This window comes from Lineus longissimus, chromosome 16, assembly GCF_910592395.1.
Source record: "Lineus longissimus chromosome 16, tnLinLong1.2, whole genome shotgun sequence".
Classification (NCBI taxonomy): Eukaryota; Metazoa; Nemertea; class Pilidiophora; order Heteronemertea; family Lineidae; genus Lineus; species Lineus longissimus.
Window position 1 is genome coordinate 2,724,592 of NC_088323.1, and position 10,355 is coordinate 2,734,946.

General features: G+C 41.8%; 1 protein-coding gene across 1 annotated transcript in view; it reads right to left on the reverse strand.

Moving 5' to 3' along the window:
* LOC135500694 (uncharacterized) overlaps nucleotides 1–3,720 on the reverse strand; it is a 37,330-nt gene extending 33,610 nt beyond the window's left edge. The window contains exon 1 of the mRNA XM_064792308.1: nucleotides 3,164–3,720. The gene's annotated coding sequence lies outside the window, so the exon portion shown is untranslated. The remainder of the gene's footprint in view (nucleotides 1–3,163) is intronic.
* Nucleotides 3,721–10,355: the final 6,635 nt, after the last annotated feature.

Here is a 10,355-nt window from a genome sequence, read left to right on the forward strand (position 1 = left end):
AAATAGTATAATTCAATCTCAATCATCGCCTGTGACCTAGAACCTTGGGGGCGGTACGCCATTAACGAGTTGGTTGAGATGCCTCAAAGTTTGTATCATTATTAACTTTCTTTGAAAAGTGCTACAATTTTGTTATCAGTCATTCTGAGGTCACGACACTGGGTTAGAAATGTTGGCCTACACTGCACTGGACCAAAGAAATATCATCAATAAGTAATTATTGTGGTAATTACTTAATTATTTTATTGCCCTAATTAGATTTAACAATGATTTTCCTCGTATGATATAGATAACCATCATCATACAGTATTCTATTTGCATATCTCCATTTTGATCTCATTTCAGTGTTACGGGATGGGTGGGCGTTTCATGGCCAAATGATGCAGAAGTGTCAATGTTGCTCTGTTGTCAGGATGCGATGAAAGTGTGTACATATATATTGTACAGAAATTTAACAACCCAGTAACAAAAACCAGGGTTACCGAAAACATTCACAGGCAGAGAGCTTTTTCTGAATCTTAAACCTTTTTGGTCCAAAAATTTAGTGAAAAACATAGCCTACATTAGGAAAACCACTACCTTATAAAACTTTCAAGTCCTATAAATGGTGCAGTGGTTTTCTACGAAAAAAAAGTTAATACGATCGAAATTTAAATTGAAGGTGGTTTGTCGCTACTTTTTTAACGCCTGCTATCACATCATCATCATCGCAAATTAAATACCATGAGTATCAAATTAAGTCTGATTGTTTTTGTCGCGAGTGGGTGACAATTAATAGCCATTTGACACAATTAATCGTGTTTATCATGTAAACAACATGCTTGTTAAACTTTGATCGCGATGATTAATGCCTCACTGGAATTCATCAGCGACATACTGTAAACGCAGCTCTGTGTCGTCCTTCGCTAACAAAATATTGTGTATGCTTCGCAAATTTTAAGAAGAGCTGCGAGTGACGGAGTACACAGTACATTGAAATATATTTCATCGCCGTCTCAAAACGATCTCCCAATATGGTCATAATGATTCGCTAAGGAGGTCGACAACTTGCCTATTCCTACAGCCTCCCCGAAGAACTGATTCGCTCCCACAGTGATGAACAGTAGGCTACACTTCTCCATTCTTCCCGCAAGAATACAATCTCAAAATATCCTCTCCGTCATATGGTTTCAAGTCATGACCACTGCGTACATTCTTCTTCCTATTAACCGTTACCTCAGGTTCACCAAGGTGCTGATATCATGCAGAGTTAAACACCGAGTATTCGTATCTCGAATATTGCGGAATTGTACCCGGGTCTGTCACCACGTGCGGCGTGCAGGAGATGTGAACGATGGGGGCGAAGCCCCTGACTGCTACCGAGTAGTTACAACTTATCACACGGTCCCACTGTATATCACGACTCGAAGCACCTGCTTCTGAAGCAAATATGAAGATTCCAGTCTCCCCTGATTCTTCTTTTTTCAGGCATTGCATCCAAGCAGTACCCATTATTGCATTTTGCTTCGAACGTTGCATCTGAGGTTCGGGACACAATCGATTCATCCAATGTCGGATAACTCTACAGGAGCCGTATCATCATGAAAGTCACAGCTTAATTTGACGATCTTGATTTGCAGTTACCTCTTGGCCGAGAGCTTAAGTTGAATGACACCATACCTTCTCACATCGAACGCAGACACTGACCTTCTGAGAGGTAACTAACTCCCATCCTGGTATTGATAACTGATAGCCAACAACTTTTGCAACAAGAATGTGTATTTTCTTTGGGCTATCCAGTATGAATTCAGGGCCTGTGCATGATGTCACTGTGATTGCGGTTGACCAGGGTGGCTTACGTAATGTTTTGAAGAGCCCTCCCTTCTTTAATTCCAGAAACAACATATTTACACTTCTACATGCCAGTGACCTATCATATATATGATTTCAAGCGCCCTTGTCTCCTTGCTTTACTGAATAATTACTGTATTGTAACCTAATGAACATAATTAGGCCTACTTTCATTATGAAATGTTGCAGGACTCTAGAGACATATGATACATTTGTGTACAATTCGTGCAATTTGTAGCCCAGGCCAACGGAATCGGACTGGATGAAGAGTCATGCACTACCTAAATATTACCCGGTACATACGAGATCCACAAACATAGATCGGGTCTGGTCATTCTTCATTTAGGTACTGGATGGAGCTAACTTACTAACACCAGCTTCGTTGGTAATGTATCAGACAGAACAGACAATAAAAACATAATGCGAATAATTCAGAAAGATGAGAGAGGATTCGTTAGATTGTGTCATGGAAACCTTGAAAATTCCAAGAGTTTCTTGTAGGTCAACCCCAAAAATGTAGACTTACTGCTATCATACTATTCTATGCTTTCGAATGTGTTGCTAGCATCTTATCGTTATTGAGGCTAGAATACGTACTAATGGTAGCAAAGTAACTTATTGATATCACGCAGTCTGTAGTGAGAAAGGGTACACCCGGAAACTTTCTTCAAGCACACAAAGTGCCAGCGCCACCGATTCAAGCCGACCATGGGATATGTGGCGGTGAGATCTCAAGGAGTTACTGAGAAGTGTAGCCACAGGCTAGTCGGGAGACACAGGCAGCGATAGTCAACGAGAGGGTGGGGAGACACAGGACCAGGGGCAAGGTAAACGTTGATGTGAATCAGGCTTCCGAAAATGCCAAGGCCAATCAAGCAGTTTCCAAAGAATCGACCGATTTGAAATGTGTTTTGGAGCCCGTGTTTCGGATAGTTCAAAACACGGCAAACGTGAAGGAGCACAGTGGCATACTGTTGTAACTTGTATACAACATTCGGCAATGTAAAGGCTCGTCCATGTGGCCAAAATGTGGACTTAAACTTAAAAAACAGCATTGTAGAACAGCAATGATATGAAACCTCATAAAAACGTGAATTAACAATAATAACAAGATATAAGGAATTATGGTTTCGATGAGGTTTCCTTGATTGAATCAAGCAGCATCTTTTTTTCCCGAAATCATTACTGTCCGTAATACTTGACAAGTCAAAATGCAACAGGCTGATAACTCGATCATAATTAAGGCAATATTGTTTAATTAAATGAATAATACTTACATCAAATGGTAAAATAACTATGACAATAATGATATATTGTGGGTAACGATACTGACCTTAATATGTATTTCTAGTCAACGTGTCCACGTGCTGCTAAAATCTTTAGTAATCCGATCACGAAATGTACCAACGATTTATGCCAATGCACCCAATATTATGGCCGTTCCTGCGGAATTCTCACTAATAACCCCGATTCGAAAAGTATCCGTTTTTGATGTGATTTACGCACCGGTCGATAAATCACTAAGGATAGTCTCCGCTAATTGGTCTAGATAAACAATCATTTCGATAGAGATGCTAGGAGAGTAGTTCCGATGATATTTCCCTCGGACGAAGTACGCGGGTCAACCTTATCACCATGCGGAGCACCCGGCGTAGACAGTGCCGATAATCGCACCCTTCTGCGGTCGCCCGTCCGTGCGATATCACAAAATTCAAAGTACTCCTGGTAAAGCCCGTGCAGGCAGACTATCAAATAATGAGTTTTGAAACACGTAAGCCTTTTTTGTCGGGGCAGGTAGGCCTGTATGAATGATATTATATGAGTTATCGAATTATGGACATTTATATCACGTGTGTGTCACTGTTGAATGGGCAGCAGTTCCTGGTTCGTCGGCCTGATAGTCACAACTGATCCCCTCTCGCTCACCACCTCGTAGTTTTGAGTGGCTCTGCCGCGCTTCGGTGAGCTTGAATAGCATTCCAGGCGAACCTACACAGGTCGGACCCAATGGACGGATCAGGGACGCCCTTTCAATCTAACTTTGACCCTTTCTTATTCGCTCAAAGCTGTTGCTCGCGGTTGATAACGTGTATTCTTAGCATGGATCAGATGAAGCATAGCTTTCATTTGGGTGATACGGACTTTGCGCGTGGGAGCCGAAATCCAGGCTGTGCTTTCAGCAGTAATCTCATTGATTGTGCTTATATCCTGTTGATTGATCGCTTGGTCATTGTAATCAAAACAAAACTCGGAATGTGCAACTCGTGTTTTGTTATTGTTGTGTATTGTTTTCATCCTTGTTGATGGTGTTGTTATTAAGGGGTTTGGCTTCGGTTTCTGTGCCTGATGTCACCAGGGGAGTTTTTTTTTGAATTATCACACCTCCCTGATGTCATGAGCTTGTTTTTATGTCTCTTCCATGTCGGCCGAGTATAAAATATTACCACAGAACACTAAAGATTCGGATTCACCTTGAGCAATGAATGCGGTTTGATTGATATTCAAGGCGTACCAGTAGCGAGTACTGATACATTTGGAGGCTCGTGATCATAGTTTTCTTTTAGCTGTGTTCGGCGAAGACGATACCAACTCCAGAAGATTGTGCCGTCTCTCGTCTTGTTTTAGGTTGGCCAGGGCATAATGGTTTGACTGTGGGTTCAGCTACAGTTTTGATTAGCGACCCATTCATTTTAAGGTTTCCCACTCCCTTTCTACCCGCCGGCGCCAATTGTTTTCAAAATACGGCGAAATATCTGTGCGGGTGGTATATTTATTTTGTCATAATTGGCAACAATCATACCATACATAGAAACTCCTTTCAATTTGCTGATAACAGTTCATGTCAACATGTACCTTTATTGCGACAACTGTCAAATACTGCATGTGAATATGCAAGGTTTAGCACACCTTTGTTAAATGAATATTTCCCTGCCGAAAAGAAATGTATGTCATCTTTGAGGAAGTCTATTGGAAGGCTGGGGCCAGAGATGTCAGATTATTAAAGTTCCATGAAATCACCAAAATATTAAGCCTTTACTATCATCCAACAGTGCATCCAAAGTATTTCTGTGACATTTTGTGACTCTTCAAAATTCCAATACAAATTTGCACTTCACGCATCCAAAAGAAGGCGAGACGATCGGAGCCAATCTAATAAATCGGCGTCTATGGCTAGACCAACATAAACACCGCATCTGTGACATTGTCTTTTAGTTTGCTCCTTCAACTGTACCGAATATAATAAATGCCTAAATCATAAATTACCATAATGTTTACGTGACACTTTTGAGAGTGGATAATTTATGCATTTTTCCGCCAAAACTTACTCATTAGCCGCACTTGTTAATATTCTAATTAAGTAGGCCCATGTTTCGCTTGTTACTCTAGGCGAAGAGGTCTTGAGGGTCCGAGTCAGGGTCCAAATTGTCTGAGTGCATAATTAGGAATCCTGTAGGGAGATCTGCAAGACCAGGCCCACTGATCTTACATCACCCAGGTTGCGCTGACATGCATCGACCAGTGAGACACGTCCGCGTATACAGTCCTATCGAAGTAAGCCTAACTGACCAGGCTAACTTCTCGAGTAAGTCATATGACCTCACCCGGGGGACGGATGTCTCGTGGTGATGGCCATGATGGCCATGATGTTGAGAATTGTTTGTGTGCTTACCACTTTGATGGAGAACCTGCCAACAATACGATTATAGAAAATGAAATGGCATGATAATATCAGCAGCTAAGTTTAGCTTAGTGTGATTTGAAAAGCTATCATTTAGGACTAAATCGGGTGTTGTAATACCCTTATGAAGGCTGTAAATAGTCATCGCTATCGTTAAAGTAAATGACAAGGGTCAATTGCGATGGGCAGTCCCTTCGTATCGCCATATTCAACTAAGTGTGCATGACTTACGATGTAATTTCGAGTTGGCAATGGAATTTCATAATAGAAGATAGACTATTTTACCCATAATCGGAAAGTTGACATTTTTATTGCCACATTTTGTAGTTAGATTTAGGGATAGGTGTGCAATATAGGCGGAGTGCGCTGGCATTTATTGATTTAAATTTGGATAAAATGTTCCGATATTATTTCATGACAACCAAGATTGGCGTTTATGTTACATTGTAGTTCCGTTCAATAATGAGCGGGCAGATACGAGGATTGCATGTCCAATACTGTGTTGACGCGTCTCAGCCAATTGGTGCGAGGTTACACGTAGACCTACAGCATTTGTGACCCGCTCTACCAAAACTAGGCGCTTGTCGCATCTGAACTTGACAGGTTGATACGGACTTGTTGTTCATTTCCCTATTGTAGACCTTTTGTGAAATGTGACCAAATCAGTTTGTAATAGATTTCACAAAAGGTCTACAATAGGGAAATGAACAACAAGTCCGTATCAACCTCTCGAGTTCAGATGCGACAAGCGCCTAGTTTTGGTAGAGCGAGTCACATATTTTTATTGTGCTTCCATCTCTCACTCGGTAATCCAACTAACTTAATCAAATCAACTATCAAATCGAACTTATTATTTTGTATACAAATCATAACCGTCGGAATTGCATCACTTGTCTAAGCAAGTATTAGGTTGATTAGAAATATCCATGTACGGCCCAACAAACTTAAAGTAGTTACGCATTTGACATTCAGTTTACCCGCGGTCCATGGACCTTAGAATTAACTTTTGCGTGGTCCCGCTTCTGCGTATCTATGGTCAAATGTTTGTCCTTCGATTGCGCACCAAAAAGACGTGACCTTGGTGTGCCTTGTATTGTAATTGTCTTAATTTGTTAACACACCTTTGTATTGCCCTTTAATTGAGTTATTTTTCTAGAACATTAAGGTTGGTATTATAATGATGTAATTATTGCCTTACTTCGGATGTTATGTGATATTTTAAAAGCTCCAATTAGCAAGACACACGATATTTCGTCCCTTTACACGCGCAGCATGGCGCCCTCCTACGTAACGCTGATTCTTTGGTTTTTAAAAACAGCCTCGGGTTCTTAGGCTCTTTCCCATGTTTGGAAGTTACTCTAAGTGTCAATTAAAGGAAACTCTGTACCCAAATAAAACGTCAGGAGAAAATATTGTAATTTACACGCGAGCTATGTTTTTCGTGTTATAACCAAGGAAATTGGACCAACTTGATGCTGAAATCATGATCCCTGGCAGTATTCGAGTCATGACCAAAGTTTCTTTCAAGGCCAAGCTTGCTTTAATAAAAACCACATGTATGTCTATATGCGTGTCTTTGTCCAGAATGCTGCAGCCACATCCTCTGTTTATAGATAGCTTAAGTCCGGGCGCGCACCGAACTCTGCGATCCATTGTACTACTGTTGACAATTTCTAATTATTTCCCAGCACGTGGCTATGCCCCACTCATTAATGTCAACTTGGCGCTTCCTTTCTAGTATTTGACAATACACTGTTATGATTTCACTGTAGTGTACCTCTCATTGTCTTGTGGAACCATTGAGGAAGTACTCAACCCCAGCTGTCCTCAGTCAAAATCGCCGCCTGCAGATCAACAGTGATAGCAATTAATAGAGCGAGCATCGAAATTAACGCCATAAAATGGCTGTTCGAGATATGCCCGGAATTCCAATCGGATGTTCAATTAAAATCATCTTTTGACGCACGTTGAAGAGATTTCGGAATTTCATTAAGTTTGAGCAGTAAATGGTGTTAATTTGTGGTGTTGGGTTCCAGTTTTGGAATGCCGGGAAAAGCATCACCTGCTTAGTCGGCTTTAGAATTGTGTACGCAGCAATTACCAATTTTCTAAAAACTAAGATGGGCGGCATCACGTCGGATGCTGCGGACCTGGTTAATAGCGCCACAATAATCATAGTTAGGTATATAATAATTGACCTCTTAGACTGGATTTCTTTCATATCTTGGGAAAAAGATCCAGTGCTACACCACCGCCGTCATTCATGTTGCAGGGTAAGGATACTAGTCGTCTGTGATGCCAAATTCGCTACACAGCAGCGCCGAACAGTTTTTGCGCTATGTCGCTGTGTCCACAATGTCTCGTTAGTGTAGTGTAAGACACGAGGCTAATCAACCAAGAGATTGAATGCCGCCGTGGTACAGGTTGTATAGCCCTTTCGCAAGCAAGTTGCTTCTTTGCTGACTCGTCAGATTTCAAAATGGGATTACATCAAGAACGGACGGATACGAAACATTTAAGTGTAAGCCTCTTGCGTTGATGAGGAGTGTTTTAGTCTAATCTACTTGAATGAGATGGCTCAGGAGATGCCCACTGATGTCGGGATTGTAATAACTCTGAGTGTTTTGGTGTTTGGTGGAGTCAATCTTGATACATATGTATCATGGGAAAGTTTCGGAGTTCGCTAGTTCCACGATGTGAATAAGAAAATGGCAAAATGACCTCAACATTTATTTGCCTAACTCCGATCAAGTGAGTTAGTGTTGTATTGAAATACAACATATTCAGACGAAAGGGACGATGGTTTTTTGATATTCATTAGAGTGAAATCATGACCTGCCGAGATGACCTCTTATTATTTGGATTGCATACTTCCCAACATTTGCTTTTCCAATGTGGAGGCAGTCCATTGCTCTCAATTTAGATTTGGATAAGCAGTGGCATGTGGCGACGATTTCGACTTTCACTTCCCTGGCACGTGGTCGACCAATAGTCGCCTGGCGCGGTTGTTGGTATGAATAGCGGCCCACCTGTAGGGTCTGGAGATGAAATGCCCAGGGAGGGACTTTTGGCTGCTGGGTCGTTTGGCTGGAGGAGACTGATCAAGGAGATATTGAGTTTCGCTGTCGCTATCATCAGACGAGAAGGTCTAAATTAACCGAGCAACATCAACTATTGTCTCAAGGCATCCAAACGGCAATGTTACTTGTGAAGCTCACTTGATGTTGTTATAAAAGTCTATTCTAGCTGCTGTCGTACGGTAGATCCAGCCAAGATATATAGTCATTCATGTCGTCTTTTAATGCAAAGTGGGATGATACATTGTCTGATTCACGAGGAGACCCTCTCTGCATAATAGTGTTGAGCAGTGAATTACCGACGATTTTGCACAGTCTCAGTGAAGGCCCAGGTTGAACCAACAAGTCATGATGACAGATGGTCAAATTGCACTTTCAACTCACTTCAGACTCCTGAATATTAACCTTTTTAAAACGAAGAGTCGGGCACACCTGTCTGGCCAGAACGCCTAAGGCTTGACTTCGAGGCAAGAATAGCTCTACTCCGTGGGGGCATAGATCGGGGTTAAGACCATCAGTGACGATGCGCCCTGACGGAGTGTGACCTGCCTGAGGGCTAGCCAGGAGCCCTGTCTTACCTGACGTGTGCGACCTGGTAAGCAGATATTGACAGTGAAATAACCTACGTCGGCGTTCGCTGTGAGCGGTAGTTTTGTGCCAATCCTCTCGGGCTGTCAAGTGGAGGTCTCTATCTTCGGAGAGCCATACAGATGTTCCAAAAGATTTTCACTTGAACATGATGCGTGGACGCATTTACAAACAAATACGCCTAAATGTTGTTATTCACTGAGTGTAAGCACAAACCAATGCATTACATGAACCACTTACACCAACACTTCGGTCTGCATCAACCCACCAAACGATTGCATTTTCAAGAAGATTTTCTGCCTGCCACAAGTTACGGCCATCTTCGGATTCCAACCTTTTGTTTGCGTGGCCCTTATTTGACATGTCAAGTGGGCTCAGGCAGGCATGGTCCATGATGGCCGAAATAGCTTGTTGAATAGTGAGCTGGACAGATGTGGTAGAGTGATCGCAAACACTGTGTTAATAGTATCTAATGGCGGAGGAATTTCCACACGATTTCAACCCTCACACCCTAAACGTATATAACCTAACTTGACCGAGCCACATGGGGTATGTTCCTCTTCCGAATATGATCTAATATGCTGACATTGCTAGGAATTATTTAGAAATCAAAATACTCGTGACTGCAAAGCAATTTTGATTAGGTTTGTGTTTTCTATGTTTTCTTCGCACCTTGGAGTTATATCAACTTGCTTCGGACACTGCTTTAAGAAAGAGGGAGTTAGGGGGCCGAGAAAGCACTTGCATCACTTGCATCACTGTGGTTATTCGTAGTTGTTGCATCAGATACGGGACCTCTTTACGATACATTGTAGTTAGACATCTGTCCGCTTTTCTCCAAATAATAGGGTGTCAAAGGTCACGGTAAGAAATCTGTGCAAACTTCTCAAATCACTATAGAGAGTAAGTGCTCTACCTACTGACTAAGCTTTGTCAAGTGAAGGAATTCATCTTTAAATCTTTGAACAAATACTCGAATTGAGGAATAGGCGCATGGCGAATCGTAAACACCATATGCCATCATTATCGTCAGTAAAACGCCTGTAATGCAGGAGAACATGTGATAAACCGGATATTTAGTGGCCAAGGGTCATATCTTGAGGGCGGATGTTTTCATCTAGGATTATCCAAATGTAGAACATTGGTTCGATATGTCCAACTCGCAATAAAGCTGTCAGTCT